The sequence below is a fragment of the Sciurus carolinensis genome, chromosome 15, assembly GCF_902686445.1.
Source record: "Sciurus carolinensis chromosome 15, mSciCar1.2, whole genome shotgun sequence".
NCBI lineage: Eukaryota > Metazoa > Chordata > Mammalia > Rodentia > Sciuridae > Sciurus > Sciurus carolinensis.
In genome coordinates this window covers 27710924-27734920 of record NC_062227.1, presented here as the reverse complement: position 1 = coordinate 27734920, position 23997 = coordinate 27710924, and the positions used below count along the sequence as shown (strand labels likewise).

The following is a 23997-nucleotide window of genomic DNA, read 5'->3' as shown; positions in this document are numbered from 1 at the left end:
GATCCTTTTATTTTTTCCTGCATTTTTCTGGCAGGTTGGGAAGACTGCTGGTGACTGAGCTGGGGTGAGCGCTGACCTTCAGCAGGTCTAGTGCAGGCAGCGAAGGCGAGGACTCGGAATGCCCAGAGAGCAGTAGGGAGACATACGAGGTGTCTGGGGCGTGGTCGATAGACACTGCATAGCCGGGCGCAGCGGTCCACACCTGTAATCCCTGTAGCTTGGGAGGCTGAGGCAGGAGGATCTCGAGTTCAAAGCCAGCCTCAGCCACTTAGTGAGACCCTAAGCAACTTAGTGAGACCCCGTTTCAAAATAAAAAAACATAAAAAGGGCTGGGGGTGTGACTCAGAGGTTAAGCACCCCTGGGTCTAATTCCTGGTACCAGGAAAAAAAAAAAAAAAAAGCACTTCATTAATCCCTCTCCTCTTCTCCTGGCTGCCCCTCTTTGACCTGTCACCCTGGCCCCTCCTGCAACACTGCTTTGTTATCCAGGAACTCAAAGGAAAAGAGAAGCTTGCACTTGATGTAGCATCAGCAGATCCTGATGCTGTTTTGGGTTTTCTTGTTGGGCAGGTGTGTGTGCGGGGGGGGGGGGAGGGGGTGATATGGGTTGAAGAGGCAGCTGCTGGAGTCTAAGCAGGGGGTTGAATGGGTGGGTGACAGGCAGAATAGTGGCCCCTAAAGATGGTGACATCCTAATCTGTGCCTGTGTTACCTCACATGACCAGGGGGACTTTGCTTGATGTGATTAAGAATCTTCAATGGAAAGGTCATCCCTGGTTATGTCAGTGGGGTCATGACGTCACAAGGGTACTTCTAAAAGGAGGCTGGAGGTTCAGAGACAAAGAAGATGTTGGAAGCAGGGTGTGGTGGGGGGACTGGAAGGTCCATGGGTCCACCCTGCTGCTGGCTTGGAATGCAGGTAGCTTCTAGAAGCTGGGAAAGGCAGGGAAATGGATTCTCTCGCTAGAACCTCCATTAAAAGAACACAACCCTGCTGACTCATTTTTCAACTTCCGACCCCCGGAACTCTAAGTTATTTGAGTTGTTTAAAGTCACTAAGTTTGTGGAATTTGTCACAGTAGCCATAGGAAACCAAAACAGGATCAAAATCCTTGAGAACAGCTGCATTTGCATTTTAAATAGGTAATAATCAGAGCCCAGAAATCAAAACAAAATGAAACAAATGAACAAAAAAAGAGACAAAGCTTCCATCCCTTAAAACGGGGTGCTCAAAGGGTGTTCTTCCTGCCACCGTGCCAGCAGCACCTGGGAACTTGTGGGTCAAATTCTCTCGGGCTACCCCCGCCCCCGCACTGTGGGATCACAAACTCTGGCAACGGGTCCCACCGACAGGCCCTCGCCATGGTTCTACTGCTCACTAAGGTTCCCTGTAGAAATATCTGAATGGGGCTGCTTCTTGGCGGATGGAGGGTACCTGTGGACCCTGTGTGTGCGTGTGTGTGTGTGTGTGTGTGTGTGTGTGTGTGTGTTGGGTGCATCTGTTCCCACTGAATGCACAATTAACATTGATTATTTCATAACTTAAGCTTGGGTTGGAATCTTGGAAAGATGGGCGAAGTCATTCTCCCAAAGAAGGGCTCCATGGGAGGAGGAAGAGCCCAGAATTCAACTTCCATGTGCTCACAGTCCCTGCTGTCTTCACCCAGGCCGGGCCAGTGTGAATCACAGTGGACCCTGATGACACAGTGGATCCTGGTAACAGCCCTCGGCTATCCCCTACCTGTCCCTGCCCCTGTCCTCTCAACTTTCCCCTCTCCCTGTTTGCCTGAGGCAATCCTAAACTGGCTAGGTGTAAAGATAAAGTACTCACTTTCAAAACACCCCTGAGGTCATCCCTTCCAGCTGCATTGCACAGGTTGAAATCACACAGACATTAATTCCTGGATCTGTCTCTTATTAGCTGGGTGATCTTGGGTGCTTAGTTTGAGTCCCTGTGTCTTCGTCTGTAAAATGGGTATGCTGAAAACATGCTGATAGAGGCATTGGAGGACCAAATGAGGCCAAGTACATCAAAGTCCTTTTGTCAAAGGCCCAGAGCAAAGGAAAAGCTTGATACTATTGTTATGAGTGTGATTAATGTTGTGAATTATAATCACTATCTATTAGTATTTGTATGAGCCCTAGTTTCAGGCTTTATACATCATACATGTAATATATGTGCATATAATACATATGTACATATTATGTATGTAGTACACACAAGTTCAGGTTCACCTACATAAGGGATTCAATCTTTTTGTTGTTGTTGATGGTGGTGGTGGGGATTGAACCCAGGTCCTTACACATGCTAGGCCAGGGCTCTCCCACTGAGCTATGCCCACAGCCCTAGGGAGCTTCTTTTCAGGAGCTTTGAAGAACCTGGCATGCAGGAGGCCCTGACTTGGATCCCAGAAGGGGAGGGCGAGGTGTCCTGGAGACTTAAGGTGTTCCTCTAGGCTCCTGCTAATGACCCTTCTGCAGGCGGGGGCCAGCTCGGGAACCTGGAGGCCCCTCAGCCCAGCTGCTGGGGTCGCTCACTGCCTGCATTCCTCTGACTGGTTCTGACGGGTCTGGTACTTTTCCTCCCTCCTCCTGGGCAGGGCCTCCTTATCACTCAGACAGCTGCTGCCACATTCCACTGCTCCAGAAGCGGAAGTAAGGCACATTCAGGACGTTTCTGGGTGAGTGACAGCATTTGATATGAGATTAACAAAATGCCAGTGTTGGGGGAAAACCAGCTTTCCCCTGAGTCACCTCTGTGCTGCCTCTCTCAGGACACAGACACGGAGCCCGGCGACTGCTGGCCTGTGTGATCCGAGAGTGTCGGCCTCTGGCTGTGGGACCGCAGGCCCTTGTGACCTGTGCACGGAGCGTTGGGAGTGTAGGTCTGACCCTGCTGCTTAGGGAGCCTGCGGCCCGTGGCCACAGGGTCCTTGCCATGCCTGCGGCTGGGCGTGTGCGGGTGTCTCCGCCTGCCACCCTGGGTCTCCTGCTGGAGGATGAGGCATTACTGCAGTTCCCGGGTAAAGTGGCAGGGTTTGTCCCCAGCTATCACGTGGGACGGAGTGGGAGCATTCCCGGAAGCCAGAAGGGCTGGGCAGCCTCTGGATCTCCAGCTGACAGCTGGGCCGGCAGGCGCCTCCTTTCTGCTGTGTCATTTTCTCTGAGCTGTGGGGCACTTTTGTAGCAGACTCACCACTTGAATCCCACAGGTTTTATGACTTAGCCTTCTCACAAGGGGAGAGCCTATTTCTTTTTCTCTACAGAGTGTAGCTTGTTAATCCTCTAAGGCCCAAGTTTTCAATTCCACATAGGATGAAGGAACATAATGGGTTTGGGGAACTCTATCATGTCCCCAAAAGTCACGATATAGGTAAAAGAAACTAACAGAATACCTTGCCTTTTTTCTTCCTTTTTTTTTTTTTTTTTTTTGGTACTGGGGATTGAACTCAGGGGGATTCGGCCACGGAACCACATCCCCAGCCCTATTTTGTATTTTATTTAGAGACAGATTCTCACTGAGTTGCTTAGCACCTCGCCATTGCTGAGGCTGGTTTGGAACTCGATCCTCCTGCCTCAGCCTCCTGAGCTGCTGGGATTATAGGCCTCTACCACTGCCTGCGACTCCTGTTCTCTTTTTAATTCAAATTTGTTTTGTTTATTCTGTTCAGCTATATAAGGAAGGTTGGGGCATAATATTATGTCTCAGTGGTACCTCAAGAGAAAAATCACCCAAATGCTAAGAAGCAGATCACAAAGGTGCACACCCAGAAGCTTTCTTGGTATGCTCCTTCTCCCTATCCTTAAAAAAGAAAGTCTCCCCAACACAGAAGACACAAAAGGGAAAAACCAAAGCCAAGAATCCTTGAATCTGCCTGAGCACCTACCTCAAGCATCTTCCACTCACCTCCCCAGAGTCCATAGTGGTGATTTGTACCCCACACTTACCTAAGGAGAGGAGATGGCTCACCAGGTGTCACCTGTAATCCCAGAAAGGGAGGCTGAGGCAGGAGGATTGAAAGTTTGAGGCCAGCCTCAGCAATTCAGTGAGATAGTCCTTTGTTCCTGTCTCCCAAGCTTCACATTCTACACTTCATAGACATCTAGCTCCAGACATCTTATGCCTACTGATCTTAAGACTTCCACATTCCACTTCTATTCAGGTCAAACTGTGGAAAGAATGGGCACACTCCCCTGTTTGTGTAGGTGGCCAAGACCTATGTGCTGTTGAACAGGCACTTTCTGTCATCAGACCCCATTAGAAGTTGTATGTGTGTTTGGGCAGGATGCAGGGGCCGCTTCCTATGTGTCAAGTTCCTCAAGACAGCGCCACTCAAACAGTGCCCAAATGAAAAAACGATCATAGGCTAAATTAGCAAATTATTTTCCAGGTGATGAGATTCTGGGCAACATCAAGCAATTCACATTGAAAAATAGTTTGCTTTAATTTAAGCCAATTAAATCAAAAGCACAAATTTTAATTCTGAGGGACAGAAAGTGGATTTGGGGTTGCCGGGGTTTAGGGTTGGGAGCAGAGAGTGACTGCTAATTGGGGAGATAAGAATGTCTGACTGTCGGTTGTGACGTTAATTGTGCAACTCTGTGAATGTACTGAAAAGCTTTGGGTGGGCGGGGCATGGTGGTGCGTACCTGGGATCCCAGCTGCTCAGAAGGCAGAGGCAGGAGCACGGGCGATTCGAGGTCAGTGTTGGCAACTTAGCAAGACCCTGTCTCAAAGTTTAAAACAACAACAATACAGGGCTGGGGATGAGGCTTAGTGGCAAAGCACCCCCAGTTTCATCCCCAGATTCAAAAAATTAAATAAATAAATAAAATAAAAACTCGTTTAATTGTATGTTTTGGGTTAATTTTATGATATGTGAATTCCTTTTTTTTCAAATTCGGATTTTTATTTACTTATTTATTTTATAGCAATTTTTTAATTTGTTCTAATTGGTTCTACCTGACAGTAGAATGCATTTTGACACAGTGTACACTAATGGACCATAACTTCTCACTCTTCTGGCTATACATGGTGCTGAGTCACACCGGCAGCGTGATCATACATGCATACATAGGGATGATATGTGAATTCTATCTCAATAACATTAAAATTTTAACTCAAAAAGAATGATGTGATCTCACAAAAAAAGACCTCTAATATTTCATTAACACTAGTAGCTTTGTGTGTGTGTGTGCGGGGGTGGGGGCACTAGGGATTGAACCTAGGTGTATTTCACCACTGAATCAAATTTTTGAGACTGGGTCTCACTAAGTTGCCAAGGCTGGCCTCAAATTTCACCATCCTCCTGCCTCAGCCTCTTGAGCAGCTGGGATTACAGGCCTGTGCTGTTGTGCTTGACGGTACTAGTAATTTTTTATTGATTGTTTCTAGTGTGTCATTGCTAACACTCTAACAGGCTCTTGAGAAGAACATATTAGAGATATTATAGGACTTCAGAGCTCAGGAAAGACACTGACTGGCTCCCAAGCAGACAAACACAGCAAGTGAATTTCAGTCCAGTGTTTTTATTATTTTTTAAAATTTGTAATTAATTAATTTATTATTATTGAATCCAGCGTTGCTTAACCACTGAGCCACATCCCCAGCCCTTTTTATTTTTTATTTAGCAAGAGGACCTTGCTAAGTTGCTTAGGGCCTCACTACATTGCTGAGGCTAGCTCTGAACTTGAGATCCTCCTGCCTCAGCCTCCTGAGCCACTGGGATTGCAAGGGTGCACCACCACCACGCCCTCTGAGGTGTTTTTAGATTTTTTTGACACCCCGTCCCCCAATACAAATCCATGGTGTAGAAGGAAGCGCTACAGCACCCCCTCCTTCCTCATTGCCTGCCTCTGTGGTATTTCCCCATATCGCACCATTCGAAACAACATTATCCAGTTGATTCTTCAACAGAATCGGAATTTTGAGGAAGGAGAGAGTGGAAAGGATGTGGGTGTTGTAATTTGGAAAAGCTCTGGGGCATTTTGCTCTGGTGTAAATGTGGTGTATCCTCTCCTAAAGGCATGTTGAATGGGAGACTCAGTGTTAGGGTGTGGAGAGGAGGACGGACCTTAAGGGGTGACTGGTCGTTAGGAGGGATTGATGTAGTTCTTCATACTTTTGTGTTTTTTGGGTGGGGGGTGCTGGGGCTTGAACCCAGGGCCTTGTGCATGCCAGGCAAGCACTCTACCAACTGAGCTATATCCCCAGCCCCCTTGATGTAGTTCTTGATGGTCTAGATTAATTACCTTGAGAGGGGGGTTCCTTAGAAAGGGAGGTTGCCCTTGAGTTTGCCACCCTCTACACACACACCTGCCTGTCCTTCTGCTTTACTACCATGGTATAGCATAGCACGAGACCTCTGCCAGATGCACTTGCCTGATCTTGGACTTCTGGCCTCCAGAACCAAGGATTAAATAAACTTCTTTTCTTTTGAAACTACCTAGTCTCAGGCAGGTTAAGCAATAGAAATTGAACTAAGGTAACATTCCTTCTCTCTCTCTCTCTCTCTCTCTCTCTTTTTTTTTTTCCTGGTGCTGGGGATTGAACCCAGGGCCTGTGCTTACAAGGCAAGCACTCTACCAACTGAGCTATATCCCTAGTCCCAACATTCCTTCTCTTTCTCTGAAACATTCTTTTTTTTTTTTTTTTCTTTTTTCTTTTTCTTCTTCTGATACTGGGAGTTGAACCCAGGACACTGTACCTCTCAACTATTCCCCCAGTCATGTTTATTTTATTTTTAGACAGGGTCTTGCTAAGTTTCTCAGGCTGGCCTCAAACTTGTGGTCCTCCTGCCTCAGACTCCCAATTTGCTGGAATCTGCGAAATATTCTTAAAGAATGCAAAATGTGGCTACCTCACAGACCAAGATGCAAAATGGTATCAGCACCCCCAGAAAACCCAGCCCCTGCTGTGAATTGGAGAAGGATACCTGAAGGCTTGGTCACCAGCCTGTGCTACTAATGGGAGGTAGCAGAACCTTGAAGAGGTGAGGCCTAGTGGGCAGAAATCAGATCAGTGGGATCTTGCCTTTGAAGGGGATATTGGGACCACAGTCTTTTCCTTTCTGGAAAGCCAGGAGGTGAGTAGCTTCCTCCATCATGTGCTCCCCACCCTCACATTCTGCCTTGTCATAGGCTGGAAGACAGTGGGGTCAAGCTATGATGGACAGAAACCTTGGAAACCATTAGCCAAAATAAAACTTTCCTATTTATAACTTGATTAGCCTCAGTTATTTTGTCACAGTAATGGAAAGCTGACTAGCACCCTCCACAGCTGTATCCCATGATAACTTCTCCCCAGCCCAGTCGTAATGTTTGCCATTATTTCCTTGATGTTTAAAAAATTAGTTTTGCCATTTCTGCATACATTCCTAAACAATATAGCTTACTTACATTTGTTGAAGCTTATATTAAGGAAAAACAGACTACATATATTCATGTTTTCTTTTACTTAATGTTGTGGGTAGATTCATTTATACTGTTAAAAGGCCTATTTTTATTACCACATGTAAACACCAAAATTTCATTGCATAGAAATAATACAATAAAGATACATTTAACTAAAGATGTATACTTAAGTTTCTTTTTCTTTCTTTTTTTGAGGGTGGGCATTGGGGATTGAATCCAGGGGTGACTAACCACTGAGCCACATCCCAACCCTTTTTATTTTTTATTTTGAGGCAAGGTCTTGCTAAGTTGCTGAGGCTGGCTTTGAACTTGTGATCCTCCTGCCTCAGCTTCCTGAGCCGCTAGGATTACCCGCCTGTGCCATCATGCCTGGCTATATTTAAGTTCTTAAATAAAAATTATAGGAGGTCATTGTTTTGGTTTAAGATCCTGCACTATGTCCCAACAGACCAGTCTGAAAATCATCGGAGTGACCGTTTAAGAAAGCAGGTTTAAGCCAGGCACGGTGGCACACACCTGTCATCCTAGTGGCTCAGGAGGCAGAGGCAGGAGGATCACAAGTTCAAAGCCAACCTCAGCAAAACTGAGGACTAAGCAACTCAGTGAGAACCTGTCTGAATAAAATACAAAATAGGGCTGGGGATGTGGCTCAGTGGTTGAGAGGCCCTAAGTTCAATTCCCTGTACAAAAAAAAAAAAAAAAAGTAATCAAGCTCAGAAAGGTAACAGACAAATTTCCCAAACATAATAATGAAACTCCCTTTGCCTTACTTTTTCTGTTGTTCTGTCTTCCTATCTTGTCCTTAAAAGAAAAGTAGGTCTAAAATACCAGTTTTTTGTATTCGCTTTCTTTAACTCTTTTTTTTTTTTTTGGTAGTGCTGGGGATTGAACCCACGGCCTTATCCATGCAAGTGAGCACTCTACCCAACTGAGTTATATCCCCAGCCCTCTTTAACCCTTTTATGTTAGGAGTGTTCTTGGCTCTTGCTCATAGGAACACTTATTCTGCTAAGTGGAATGAAGTATTGCTTGTCCTTAGAATAAAAATAAAGTCAATTAAAAGCTGAGCATGGTGGTGCACACCTGTCATCCAGCTCTTGGGGAGGCTGAGGCAGGAGGATCACAAGTTCAAAGCCAGCCTGGACAACTGAGTGAGATCCCGTCTCAAAATTTAAAAGGGCTGGGGGTGGAGCTCAGTGATTTAGCACCTTTGAGTTCAGTTCAATCCCCAGTACTGAAAACAAAAACAACCCCCCCAATCCAAACCCCAAACTACAACAAAACAAAAAAACAAGCCAATTAAAAGCTTTGAAATAAACTTCAATTTAGTCCTGGTTGTTTCCAGCCTTGGGATATTGAAACAGTGCCATCATCATCATTATTGTCTATGCATTCAGGCACACAAGAAAAAGGGATTTTTCTATGGAATTTCTGGATTGCAGGATGTGAGTTTCTTCATAATGCCAAATAATGTTTTTGAAAATGCTCGTATCAGACCAAGGCCCCAGCTAGCTCACTGTCAGAGCTAGCTGGTCTCTGTCTCCTGGCACCTTGTTACTGTGTCCCCTGGAGGGGATGACTGCTATGTCCTTATGAGGCAGAAAGATCTAAGTGGAAGTGGGCCTACCTAGTGCCCTCCACCCTTTCGTAAGGGCACTAATCCGATTCATGAGGGCGGGGCCCTTGGGACTTAGTCATTTCCTAAAAGACTCACTTAATAGCATTGCATTGTCAAATAAGTTTCAACACATGAATTTTGGAGGACACATTCAGACCATAGCACTATGCAATTCACATTTGAAGTGCAAAATTCAATGTTTTTAAGTATATTCACAGATCTGTGCAACCATCACCCTGATCAATTTTTTATCATCCCCAAAGAAATATTTTATCACCTCCAAAAGATAACTTGTACTCATTAGCAGTCACTCCCCATTCTCTGCTCCTCAGCCTTAGGCAACCACTTATCTACTTTCTGTGTCTACAGATTTGCCAATGCTGAATATTTCATATATAAATGGAATCATATAATATGTGGTCCTTTTTTTTCACTTAGTATAATGGTTTTAAGGTTTATCCATGTTGTCTCGTGTATTGATGCTTTATTACTTTTTATTGCTGAATAATATTCCATTATATGGATATAACACAAATAATTCATTGTTCAGTTAACAAACACCTGTATTGTTTCCATTTTGGCTATTATGGAAAGTGCTGCTATGAACACTTAATACAAATTTTTGTTTGTAGACTTAGAGTGGAAGTTCTGGGATCATCTGTGTATTTAACTTCCTTGAGAAACTGCCAGTTTACCAAAGTGGCTGCACCATTTTATAATCCCATCAGCAGTGTATAAGGTTTCCAATTTCTCCATATCTTTGTCAAAACTTCTTATTATCTGTTTTTCTTTTTTAAACTACAGTTGTCCTAGTGAGTGTGAGTGGCATCCCGTTGTGGTTTTGGTTTGTATTTTCTCAATGACTAGTGATGTTTAACATCTTTTATATGCTTATTGGTTATTTGTATATCTTTTCATTCTTTCCTTTTTTATTTTTTGTGAAATGTCTATTAAGATCCTTTTGTCATTTTAAAAAAAAAGAAAATGCTTGTATCAATTTATATTCATATTATTCTACCTCTTTCTCAACATTTTTTTGGGAGGGGAGAGACAGGTACTAGGAATTGAACCCAGGGATGCTTAACCACTGAGCTACATCCCCCGCCCATTTTATTTTTTATTTTGAGACAGGGTCTTGCTAAATTGCTTAGGGCTAGTCTTGAACTTGGCGATCTTCCTGCCCCAGCCTCCCAAGTCACTGAGAGCCCTTTCTCAACTTTGATGTTGTCATACTTCAGGATTTTTGCTGACCTGGGAAGTATATAATGGTATCTTATTGTGATTTTTAACTTATTTAATTTGAATTACTAATGGGATGAGCACTTTTTTTTTTTTTTTTTTTTTTTACAGTTTTGGACATTTTAATTTCCTCTTTTGTGAAGGACAAAGTTTGAACATAAAGAGTCAACTGTGGCACTCTTTTTCTTTATTTTTAATGTTCCTTGAATTTTATTTCAGAAATCTTTCCATGCCCCTATATCATTTTTGGAAGCTTTGTTGTTTGGCTTTTCATATTTGGGTCTTAAATTCAACTAGAATTGATTAGGCAGGAGAGCATACAAGGTTAGGATGGTTAATTTTATGTGTCTACTTGACTGGGCCAGGTGGCTGGCGCCCAGACATTTGGTCAACCATTCTGGGTGTGTCTTTGAGGTATTTCTGGAAGAGAGTGACATTTGAATCAGTAGACTGAATAAAGCAGACCACCCTCCTTAATGTGAGTGGGTTTCTTTCAACTAGTTGAGCACCTGAATAGAACAAAAGGGCCAGGTCTGAGGGAACTCTGAATGACCGGTTGAGGTGGGACATCCATTCTCTGGTCTCAGATTCAGCCTGAAGCATTTGCTCTTGTTGGGTCTTGAGCCTAGAGGCCAGCAGACTGAAAGTATGCCCATGGCTCTCCTGTGTCTCAAGCTTTGAATTGAGATAGGAAGTACCTGTTATGGTTTTGGGATCTAAAATGCTCCCCAAAGGCTTATGCCAAAGGTTTGGTCCTCCGACTGTGGTGCCGGGAGGAGGTGGGGACTAGTTGGCGGAAGTAGGTCACTGCAGGAGCCCTTCGAAGGGTATATTTTATCCCTGCCTTTTTCTCTCTCTTTGCTTCTCTCTCCCGGACATGATGAGGTGAGTAGCTCTGCTCCCCCATGTGGTCCCTGCCATCATGTTCTGCCTTGCTGAAGGCCCAAAGCTACAAAGTTAAGTGACCACGCACTGACACCTCTGAATCTGTGAGCCAAAATACATCTTTCCTCCTTTACGTTGACTTTCTCATGTATTTTGTTACAGTGGTAGAAAACTGATGAATACACTACATATTGACCTTCCTGGGTCCCTAACTTGCAGACTGTAGATATTAAACTTCTCAGCCTGCATAATTGTTCCAGCCAATTATTTATAATAAATCAGTCTTCCATCTTTCCTTCCTTCCTTCCTTCCTTCCTTCCTTCCTTCCTTCCTTCCTTCCTTCCTTCCTTCCTTTCCTTCCTTCCTTCTTTCTCCCTTTCTTTCTTTTTTCTCTATGTCTTCTATTATTTCTGTTTCTCTGGAGAACCCTGACTAATACAAAGGTGTATACAATTTTATTTTTTCTAGGTAAATGCCCCTTTGTGCCAGCACCATCTACTGTAATATGTCCCTTCCCCACTGATCTCAAAGCTTTCTTTCAAGCTTCCATATGTGCATGGGACTATTTTTGTGTTCTCTAGTCTGTTCTATTGGGCCACTGCCCTGTCCCTGTGCCCACATCACATGCCTTATTACTATAGGCTAATTGTAAGTCTTGATGCTTGATGAGGAAAATTGTCTCCTCCTGCCCTTTTTCAAGAGAGTGGCTTGTCTTTGGAAATACTTAACAAGACTGTCAAGATTTTTTATTGAGATTGCATTGAATTTATAAATAATTTTAAGCAAATTGACACTCTTATAATTTATAATTTGAGTCTTCATATCCACAAATAAGATATAGTTTTCCATTTATTTCTTCTTTAATGTTTCTCAATAATGTTCTATAATTTTCTCTAGAGAATTCTTATTGTATACTTACTTGGTTTTAAATACTTCATAATTTTTATATTTTTCTTATTTCATCTTGTATTTGTTGTTGGTAAATACAAGTTATAATTTTTTTTAATAATTTCATACTTAATAACTTTTCTAAATTATTAAACAAATCTTACTAATTTATAGATTGCCTGATTCTAACATGTATACCATTATATCATCCGTGAAGAATGTCAATTTTATTTCTTTTTGTGGTGATGAAGGCATATCTGAAAGTCTTTGATGGCCTCCCTTTGAGAAATGAGGACCAAGGACCCTCTCCTTCAGTGTGGACAATGCCTAGGGACTTGTGGGTAATCAACAGCATGCAGTGCACAGGAATTGGGTAACTTCCATGGGCAGGTCAGGAAAGGTTTCTGCCTGGTTCTGCTGAGTGCCTGTTCTGAGAGAAGACAGTCGCCATGTTTGCCATCCACTGCTGGGGGCTGCAGGGTGCTCAGTGGTAGAGTCTGTATGCAGCATGTGTTAGGCCCTAGCTTCAGTCCCATGGTGGTGGGGAATCTTGTGTTATGGTTTGGATGTGCTTTGCCACCAGAGGTTCATGTGTTAGAAGCTGGGTCCCCGGCTCCCTAGTGTCCTGATGTTAAGAGGTGGTGGAACCCTTAAAAGGTGGGGCTTGGGGGCTGGGGCCGGGGCTCAGTGGTAATGTGCCTGCCTAGCACCTGTGAGGCACTGGGTTTGATCCTCAGCAACACATGAAAATAAATAAATAAAATAAAGGCATTGTGTCCTTCTACAACTTTAAAAAAGAAAGAAAGAAAGAAAAAAAAAAAAAAGGTGGGGCTTGGTAGGCGGTTCTCAGTTCTCAGTTCCTGGGGGAGGCTGCCCTAAGAAGAGATTAAGATAGTTTTTGTGGGACCCCTGAGTTCTTCCGAGAAGGTAGTCATAAAAGGATATGGTTGGTTACTTCCCAGGCTCTTTGGCTTCCAGTCTGGCAGTGTTACTCCCTCTTGCACATGTTTCCACCACTGTGAGGCCATCTGTCTTGAGGTGATATAGTTAGGGGGCCCTTGCCAGAATTACCACTCTCCTATTTAGGCTTTCAGTCTCTAAAACCGTAAGCTAAATAAACCTCTTTTATTTATAGGTTACCCAGCATCAGATATTTCATTACAGTAATGGAAAACTGACTAATACATCTACTCTGGGAGCCAACCACCAGAGAAGAAAATTACCTTGATATTGCCATGCTGCAGAGGTTGTATATAGGAGTTCTGGTCCATAGCTCCAACTGAACTCTCACAGAAAGCATCCTCTGACAGTCATGTGAGGGGGCCACCCTAGACACCTAGCTCAACTGAGTCTTTAGATGACTGTAGCCCCAGGCAATATATGAATGTATATGCATAAGACACCCCATGGGAGATCGTCTTCACTAAACCTTTAGCTGACCCACAGGGTGGCAAGCAAAATAAAATAGTTGTTTCAGGGTGCTAAGATTTAGGGTAATTTATAATGCAGAAATAGAAATTAGAACACTTTCTCATCCTTTCTATCTGGAAGTTGGAGGAGGATGAGGAGCAGAACTAACCTTGAGTGAACATCCAGTATGTACAAAAAATAAACCTTTGCGGTTGTAGGTCACTGAGATTTTGGTTTTGTAATTGTAGCCTAACCTATTTATTCAGCTTATACACGTGGTATATGTTGTCTCTTGTTTGACTTTCAGTTTTTCTGTTCCTTATGTAAGGTGTAGCTCTCAGAAGAACCATAGTTTCTTTTTTTTTTTTTTTTGGTGGTGCTGGGGATTGAACCCAGGGCCTTGTGCATGCGAGGCAAGCACTCTACCAAATGAGCTACATCCCCAGCCGGAACCATAGTTTCTTTAAAAATCTAGAATGATTTTTTTTTTTCTTAATGGGAACATTTAGTAAATATATATTTAATGTAATATAGTGTTATATTTGAATTTCTACCTACCATACTATTTTTTGTTTTTTATTTGACCCATTTGTTTAATTACTTTTAAATTATATATTTCATTTAGGTATGTCTTATTTCCCTTAAGCATAAGTGTCCCTTTACAAGTATAGAAATTATTCATTTTCTCCATTCCTTCTAGTGGTTAGTCTAGAAATGGTAACCCACATGTTTAACTTTTAATATCTAGAGTTGATCAATGCCCCTACCCCCCTTTTAGAAAATATAAGGCATTTATAACACTTCATGTTTCTCATGATTTATGGTGTGGCAGTTATACTGCCTACCCCACCCCCTTTTCCTGTGCTGGAAATTGAACCCAGGGTCTCACATAGGTCAGACAAGTGCTTTATCATTGAGCCATATCCCCAGTCTTATTTATTTATTTTTTAGTTGTAGATGGACACAATACCTTTATTTTCTTTATTTTTATTTATTTATTTATTTATTTATTTATTTATTTATTTGCGGTGCTGGGGTTTGAACCCAGGGCCTTGTGCTTGCGAGGCAAGCACTCTACCAACTGAGCTATCTCCCCAGCCCTATTTTCTTTATTTTTATGTGGTGTTGAGGATCAAACCCAGTGCCTCCCATGTGCTAGGCAAGTGCTCTACCACTGAGCCACAACCCCAGGGACCCCAGCCTTATTTTTAATTCTGCCTTTAAAAAAGAAAATCACCCAACTTCATTTTCATTGTTTTATACTCTCAATGCCTGTTCATCCTTACCCATAGATTTACCATGCTCATTGCTCTACATTCTTCCTGCATATCTTGGTCCAGTTTTCTGTTGCTATAACAAAATACCTGAGGTTGGGTACTTCATAAAGAGGTTTATTTGGCTCACAATTCTGGTGGGTGGAGTGTCCCAACAGCATGGTGCTAATTTTCTGGAGAGAGCCCCCTGACTATGGCACAACATAGCAGAGAAATGGAAAGGGAACTGTCTACACATACAAGGAGGAGATCAAATGACAAGACCTAATCACCTACCCCTAGGCTCCTCTTGTTAAAAGTTCTGCCATCTCTCAACATCACCACACCGAAGACCAAGTTTCCAGCATGAGACTTTGGGGGACACATTCAAACCATAACCTAAACCATCAGGGATCTTTCATTGGGCTCACTTTTCTTCTACCTAAAAGATAGATTTTAATTTTCTTTAGTTGTAGTCTGCACTCTCTGTATATGTCCTTGTTTTACCTTCATTGTGGAGGAACATTTTCATTGGATAAGACCTCGTACGTTGGGACTGTGGCTCAGTGGCAGAGTGCTTGCCTAGCATATGTGAGGCACTGGGTTCGATCCTTAGCATCACATAAAAAAAATAAACAAATAAAATAAAGACCTTATATGTTGGTAGTTATTTTCTTCTAGAACATTGAAGTCACTCTCTTCTGACTTCTAGTGTTGTTTCTTGTTCCCTGAAGTTAATTTGTCTTTTTCTCTCCAGTTCCTTTGAAGATTACTAAGATTTGTCCAGTCTTAAATCAATTCCTTCTCTGTTCTTTCTTTGGGATTTGTTGAGTTTCCTGAATATGGATTGGTGTCTGTCTTTTATCACTTCTGATATATACTCTATTTCATTTTCTCTCTACTCTCTTTTAGGAACTCTGCATTATTACAAAATATTTATTTACTTATTTGTATCGGGGATGGAACCAGGGTCTCACATGTGCTAAGCAAACGCTGTACCCCTGAGCTATATATAGGCCTTTTAAAATTTTGTTTAGAAACAAGGTTTCATTAAGTCACCCAGGCTGACCTTGAACTTGCAATTTTTATTTTTTGTACCAGGGATTGAACCCAGGGGCACTTTACCACTGAACCACATCCTCAGCCGTTTTTATTTTATATTTTGAGACAGAGTCTTGCTACATTACTGAGACTGGCCTAGAACTTGCGATCCTCCTGCCTCATCTTCTGGAGTCATGGGGACTATAGGGTGCCATTGTACCCAGCTAAATTTCAATTTCTAAAAATTTCTAGAGTGTTCCTTTACTCCAAAAATCTTCTAGTCATTTAAAAAAAACAGTTTCTTGTTCCTTCCAAATCTTCTAAAGTTTCTCTTTTGTTTCTTAATACAAATGCACATTTGCATTATTATTTCTGTACTTGTATAGTTAAACCTCTTATGAATGAGTAATCTTCTACCTTGGTACCAAGAAAGGTATGTTTGTTTTTGTTTCTGTTTTTCTTTTGCAGCGATGGGTAGGAAGTAGATTATGTGGGTGTGGTTACCTTCTATTGGTTTGGTTAATCCTTATCTTGAAGTTATAATTTTTTTCAGGTGCCAGTTTTACGGGATGTGATTTCCCATTTAGGCATTCCCTTGGACAAACTTTGGGCTTTAAAGTCTGTTTCCTCCTATGCTGAGAGACCATTAAAACATAAAGTTATGATCAACCAGAATCAGCAGATGCCCTCAGGGCATTAGCATCTTCTTGTTTTGGTTACTCTGAGTTTCTGCTTTTCAATAACTCCCTACCAGGCATTAAACCTTGGATATTTTTAAATGTATGCATATACAGATGTGTGATGAAACTCATCATATATTGAACATATCTGAAGTTGGAAGTGCGCTGGACACGCCTACCTTACCCTACAGTCCAGCGGAGCAACACAGCTCACTGCAGAGAACCAGGTGTTTCCCCTCAGGGTCGAAATGCCCCGCATCAGAGAGAATCACGCTTCATCACCAGTTCCAGGAAAAGATCCAAATTCAAAAGTCAAAGTACAGTTCCTGTGGAATGCATATCACTTTCACACCAGAGTTGAATCAGAAAATAGTTCAGTGGAACTGTCCTGAGTCGTCTGTGTATCCTTTTGTGTTGTTGTTAGTTTTCAGTGGGATAATTTGTCTACCTCACGTAGCCTTCCATCTTATTAGAGGTGAAATTCTCTCAGAACATAATTTACATTTGGAAAACTAAACATCTACTTGTTTTTTATGTTATAATGACTGAAAGTAAAGCCCAACCAAATCTTTCTGGCTGCAGGTCTACTGTGAATGACTCTCAGTGTGGTTGAGTGAGGGGGATCGGGAGACAGAAAGGGAAGCTGGGCTGCTCAGCATGTTTCCCTTAGACGAATTTATCAGAATGTCAGGGTGGAAGGTGGTGATTTTTGCCAGGTGTGGTTATGCATAGTATGCATAGTACACCAAAGGTGGTTGGGATTTTTAAAAAGTTGAGAAGCACTATTTCATAACTGGATTTAATCCTGTTTTTCTAAAACTTCATTGCAATTGGAATTCTACAAATTTTGAAATTCTTTTACCTTTTAGGTCATTAACTCCTTAGTTCATCGGCTGAAGTCTATAGACACTCCTCTCCAGAAGTAATTCCCATATGCACACAAATGCAAATTCTGATTATAATTTCAGATGGTTTAAGAGCCTCTAGAGTCTATTCATGAATCCAGAGTAAGAACTTATGTTCTGAATATATTGAATGTTACTTGAATTTCTATCAATAAACAGATGGTCAAATAAACTCTGGATGACCATCCAGAAAAACAAAATTTTATAGTCATTAAAAGATGGAAGTAGGGCTGGGGAGATAGCTCAGTTGGTAGAGTGCTTGCCTCGCAAGCACAAGGCCCTGGGTTGAATCCCCAGCACTGCAAAAAAAAAAAAAAAAGATGGAAGTAACTGTATATTCTAATAGAGACAGATACTAAAGATTAAATGCCAAATGAAAAGAGCATGTTCTTCAACAGATTGGAATGATTTTATTTGTACATGTATTATGTATGTTATGGTTCTAATTGCATGTATATGCAGAAAATAGCTGGCAGAATACACAAGAAATTAGGACAATGTGATTACATGAGTATTATGGAAAAATTTTTTTCCCTCCTTTGGTGGGGATTGAAGCCAGGAGTGCTCTACCCCTGAGCTCCATCCCCAGCCCTTTTCATTCTGTATTTTGAGACAGGGTCTTGCTTAATTACTGAGGCTGACCTCCAACCTGTAGTCCTCCTGCCTCAGCCTCTCAAGTTGCTGGGATTAGGAGTGTGCACCTCCTCCCCACTCTCCAAAGATTTCTTCTTTAAACCAAGTAATCTTTGGGCAACTCCTTACTATAAAAGTGTATTTTTTGTATGTATTTTTTAAAAAGCATGTTGATTAAAGACTGATCTTTTCTTTTATTATATAATGTTTTCTATTCTTTATAATCTACTCCAAATAAAAAACAGATACTGTATATTTATTGCTATCCAAATGAAATTCTTTTTTGTAGTTTAAAACTTGGAGTGCTCTCTCTCTCTCTCTTTCTCTCTCAAGGTTATAAGACTTTTTTTTGGACCTTCCTTCTTGACTCATTATCTTTTTTTTTTTTTTTTTTTTTTTTTTTTAATACTCGAGAACCCAGTGTGGTGGCCCATGCATATAATGCCAGCAACTTGACCGGCTGAGGCAGGAGTGTCAGAAGTTCCAGGCCAGCCTCAGCAACTTAGCAAGGCCCTAAACAACTTAGCAAGACCCTGTCTCAAAATAAAAATAAATAAGTAAGTAAATAAATAAATAAATAAATAAATAAAAAGGACTGGGGATGTGGCTCAGTGGTTAAGCCCCTCTAGATTCAATCCCTACCAAAATCAAATAAAATGAAATAAATACTGAAATTTGAACCCAGGGCCTCACGCATACTAGCTAAAAACTCTACTGCTGAGCTATATCCCCAGCCGTAATTATGTTGTTTTTGCTTTGCTTCTTGTAAGTTTTAATACCTTTTTATGGGGGTGGTGGTGCCAGGGCCCTGTGTGTGCTACCACACACCTGGTAGCCCCTCAATTTTTTATTTCTGTGGCATGTCCTCACATTATATGAATAAAATCCAGACATACGTTAGTTATGTTGAGAATGTCGCCTGCAATCCTGCATGAGTTCTCTTCTTCTGTGTCCTATTAAGTCATACATTAGGATTTTTATGCAAACTGTTTCATGGATTATTAACTTGAATTATTCTATTATAGTCCACTACATGAGATGAAGTAATTGGAAAGATATTATGTTCTTGCCTAATGATCTTGGTCTCTGGAATATTGAGGGACGGTCTCTGACGTATTCGTACAGCTAGATTTATTTTGGGGTGAACAAAATAATTCTAATCATTAGCAAATATTAAATTTTCTACCTCCTATTTCGATTTAATGATCTCCTTTGTAAAAGCAGAGCAAGTTTTCTGTTATCTGACATGAGGCACATTGGGTAACAGTAGACATCCTTCTCATTTCCATCACAGCAGTTTGGAATGAAGTGGGGAAGCATGTTATAATCACAGAAATCACTACAAGTGAAAATAAGTAAAATGACCTAATATTCTAGCTTGATAATCACAGAAAGTTTCATTTGCAAACTGGTCCACAGTCTTATTTTTATTTATTTATTTATTTATTTATTTATTTATTTATTTATTTTTAGTTGTAGATGGACACAATACCTTTATTTATTTATTTTTATGTGGTGCTGAGGATCAAACTCAGGGTCTCCCATGTGCTAGGCAAGCGCTCTACCACTGAGCCACAACCCCGGCCCCTGTCTGTCCTATTTTTGTCAGTGCATGGGAATCCCAATCTCTTGCAATCTTCATGGGCTCCCCTCACCCACGCAGCCTCCACTCATTTAAGCCTGCAGCAGTGGGGATGGCCTCTCATGTAGCGGGCAGATGATTGGCTGGGGTCAACCTCCTGGGGACCAGAGACCTGCCATGGATGTACCTTAATGGGGATCTCATCTCCATTTTGCAATAGGTTATTACCAACAATTCTCTTATATGTAATCTGACTCTCTTTTGCAATGTAAGTCTTTTACATGGAGTTAAAATCTTCAAAAAGGAAGAAATTGGCAGTATCCAGTTTGTGCGCCCACATTCCTCTGCCTCATATCTGTGTTTAAATAGTCATTTCATGAATCCAAACTCCTTCATCCTGTGAATTGGCCTGGTCTTCACAGTCCTTCCTGAAAAAAAATCACTGAATTTTCTGCCTCTCATCCAAACATTTTCTGAATCCCTCCCTACGCTGCCTTCTGAGACACATACACACACACACACACATTTTGGTACCGGGGATTGGACCCAGGGGCACTGAGCCACTGAACCACGCCCCGGCGCTTTTTGTATTTTATTAGAGGCAGGGTCTCACTGAATTGCTTAGCACCTTGCTGTTGCTGAGGCTGGCTTTGAACTCCCGATCCTCCTGCCCCAGCCTCCCGAACCACTGGGATTACAGGTGTGTGCCACGGTGGCCAGCCTGAGTTATACTTTGAACAGACAAACTTGATCATTCCACTCACTGGCTTAAAACTTTTCACTGGAGCCAGGTGCTGTGGTGCACACCTCAGCAACTTGGGAAGCTGAGGCAGGAGGATCACAAGTTCAAAGCCAGCCTCAGCAATTTAGTGAGGATCTAATACCTGAGTGAGATGCTATCTCAAAAAAACAAAAACAAACTTCATTGATTTAGAAAAAGTCTTCTAAAGGACAAAATCTAAATTCCTTGTTGGGGTCTTTATAACATAGACCTTTAGCTTATTCTTCCCATTCCCTCTCTATACTTTTTCCTCCTTTGAAACACCTGAGTGCATGTGTGGACACACACATACACACAAACACACACACACACACACACACACACACACACAGTTGTATCCCCTTATCTGCAGGGGATATGTTCCAAGACTCCCCGTGAATGCCCAAGAACTTATGGAGTACAGAATCTTCTAATATTTATTTTTTTCTGTATACCCTGCAGTGTTGCTAGGTAGTACCAGAGTTAATCTGTCTTTCCATGTTTTATGCCCTGTGCAACCTTTGTATCATGACTCTTGTGTTTGGGGCCATTAAATAAAATAAGGGCTACTTGAACACAAGTCCTGTTATACCAGAACAGCGGATCTGCTACCTGAGATGGCTGGTAGGTGACTGACAGGTGGGTAACGTATGCAGCTTAGACACACTGGGCAAAGTATGATTCGTGTCCGTGGTGGGACAGATCAAGAGGGTGCAAGATTTCATTACACTACACTACTCAGAATTGTGTGCAATTTATGAGTTGTTTATTTCTGGAATTTTCCATTAAATATTTTTATACCGTGGTTGATTATGGGTAACTGGAACTGCAGAGAGCAAAATCACAGATAAGAGGGAACTATAGTACTTCCTGCTTCCCTGACCTGACACCTGCAGTGGCTTCTGTCTGTAGTTGCCAACCTTCTTATCACCAATTTTTTTGGTAGTGCTGGGGATTGAACCCAAAGCCTCACCTGAGCTAGGCAGGTGCCCGACTGCTGAGCCACCCCACGCCCCTCCCCCCCAGCCCTGCCAGTCTTTCTTTACTTGGCAAGTTTCTACTCATCTTCCAGAACTGCTCTTGAATATCCTGGGAAGCCCTCCTAGGTTATCCACACTGTCCCTTATCCATCTGTCCCTGTGCTTTCTCTGTCTTCAGAAGCTGTCTCTCATAAATCCCACTCATTCCTCCCACTCATTCACTAATTATAGAGTTTTGTTCTCCCAAAAGATCATATCAGAACTCATTTCTTAACCATCTCTGAATCCAAAGTCTACACAGCAACTGGGCCAATACAAAATTTTTGATTATACTTTTACATATCTTAAACTACTTCCAATGTTTTACTCAGGTAACCATCTTCTCCTAACAACAAAATTGGACGGTCACAAAGTAGGTTTCAGAATGTGTCTGATTATGTAATAGGTAGGTGGGATACTCTTTCCTTTTGATTACAGTGTAAACTGTTTAGTATCTAGACACACTAAATAGTTCACTATACCCATCAACATTATTTCATTTTAATTCTTTTAATAATTCGGAGTGCTAAATAGCCCTTTTTTTTTTTTTTTTTTTTTTTTTTTGGTACCAGGGATTGAACCAGGGGTGCTTAACCACTGAGCCACATCCCTCGTCTTTTTATTTTGAGATAGGGCCTGGCTAAGTTGCTGAGGTTGGCTTTGAACTTGTGATGCTCCTGCCTCAGGCTCCTGAGCTGCTGGAATTTCTTCCATGTGCCACCATGCCCAGCTGGGGTGCTACATAGCTTCATTTCCATTTTGCAGATGAGGAAAGTGTGATTCAGAGATTAACTCACTTTTTTTTTTTTTTTTTTTTTTTTTTTTTTTTTTAATTTTGAACTTAAACCCAAGAGTGCTTTACCACTGAGCCACATCCCCAGCCCTTTTTATTTTCTGTCTTGAGATAAGGTCTCACTAAGTTGTTGAGGTTGGCCTCAAATTTTTGATCCTCATGTCTCAGCCTCCCTAGTCATTGGGATTACAGATGTGCACCATCACCTGGCTGAGAGTAACTCACAGTAAGTTCTGACTAGGAAGTCTGAACCTTAGAATGCCCTTCCCACTATTCTATACTTTCCTCCAATATACTGTGTTCCAAGTTCAATTTTAGGAGTTCACATTTGAGGAAGCCAGTCATTTATAAAATCAATCATGACAGACAGGGATTCAAGGAAGTGAAACTTGCTTCTGTATTATAATTTCAAGAAACACTGTACTCAGTAGTGATGCACCCAGTCATTTTCAGTCTTCACCTAAGTATATGTGTTGGCAAAAAACTAGGAAATCCCTGAAAAACTTTATCTTCAAAGCATTTCACATCCATAAAGCTCACAGAATGGCAGCTGATATTGCATGTCATTCACATATTATTATAAAAATGCTTTGGCTTCTTTGTGAAACCAAACAAGAATCACAATGTATATACAGCTGTGGCAATATTTAGACATGCAAGCATCTTAGCCAAATACCAAATGTACACAAGAATCAACACAAAATGGATTTTACAGTTAACTTTAAAGGATGTGATCGCTTAAGAGGGTGTGACTTCCAGGGTCATACCCAAGCCATGGCATTAAGTGATTTCAGTGGTTGTCAAAATGATGGCATGTTCCAAAGTTAACAGGAAGGTCAGGCTACACTTTTAGATTGAAAATGTAAAGGCCATTTTCTGAATTCAGGATTGAAATGCTAGACATGGCTTTGCTATCACTATGAAGCTGGCTTCAAAGTCTGCGAATCAGACCATTATTTTTAAATCCCGGCTGCTTCTTACGCATCCTAATAGAATTGGTTGTTCTTTTAGAGTAAAAGTTTTCTTTGCACTGAAAACCTCTGGTAGACTGGTAAAATAATAAAAATGAATATGCAGATATTGAAATGCACAGTCTTAAAAAAAAAAAAAAAACAAGAAGAAAAGGGGGAAAATAAATCAGTGAATAAAAGTAGAAGGATTCCTCTACAGCTGGCCTTTGGTTTATTTCCTGCTCCAGGGAGATGGTAAAGGGCAGCTTGTGCTCTTAGGGTAGAAACTGTATCCTGGTTGATGCTAATTTGTTGCTAGTGCTCAAGGCTGCTTATTCAGCACAGATTTTATTAGTTTTAGGTGATAAAAGTTCACAGATTTATGAAAAGGTTCTCTCTGGATACTGTAATCGGGTTTACTTTAGTTCTCCTTTTTCCATCTCTGCGTTTTTTTCTTCCCATTACTGGGGATTGAACCCAGGGGCACTCTACTACTGAGCTAAACACCCAGCCCGTTTTCTTTTTTGTGTTGACACAGTCTTGCTAACTTGCTGAGGTGGGCCTCAAACTTCCAATCTTCCTGCCTCAGCCTCCGAGGCACTTGGATTACAGGCATGTGTCACCTTGCCCAATTGGTTTTCCATATTCATTTTTTTAGTACCAGGGATTGAACCCAAGGGCACCTAACCATTGAGCCACATCCCCAGCCCCTTTTTATATTTTATTTAGAGACAGGGTCTCGCTAAGTTGCTGAGGGCCTCTCTAAGTTTCTGGGGCTGGCTTCAAACTTGCAATCCTCCCACCTCAGCCTCCTGAATAGTTGGGATTATAGATGTGCACCACCACGCCGGGCTTGTTTTCCATTTTCTTGATGAGGGGCGTAGTGACAGATGTCATGCTCAGGACCACTGTGGAAGTATAAACTACT

At 41.8% G+C, this 23997-nt stretch overlaps 1 protein-coding gene and 1 non-coding gene across 25 annotated transcripts in view; both read right to left on the bottom strand.

Annotated features, from left to right (window-relative positions):
- Positions 1 to 23997, bottom strand: part of Dlgap1 (DLG associated protein 1) — an 879880-nt gene that overhangs the window by 103051 nt on the left and 752832 nt on the right. The gene's annotated exons all lie outside the window — the stretch shown is intronic.
- On the bottom strand, positions 6140 to 6212 carry Trnaa-ggc (transfer RNA alanine (anticodon GGC)). Its single transcript has one exon. It is a non-coding gene; the product is annotated as a tRNA-Ala (tRNA).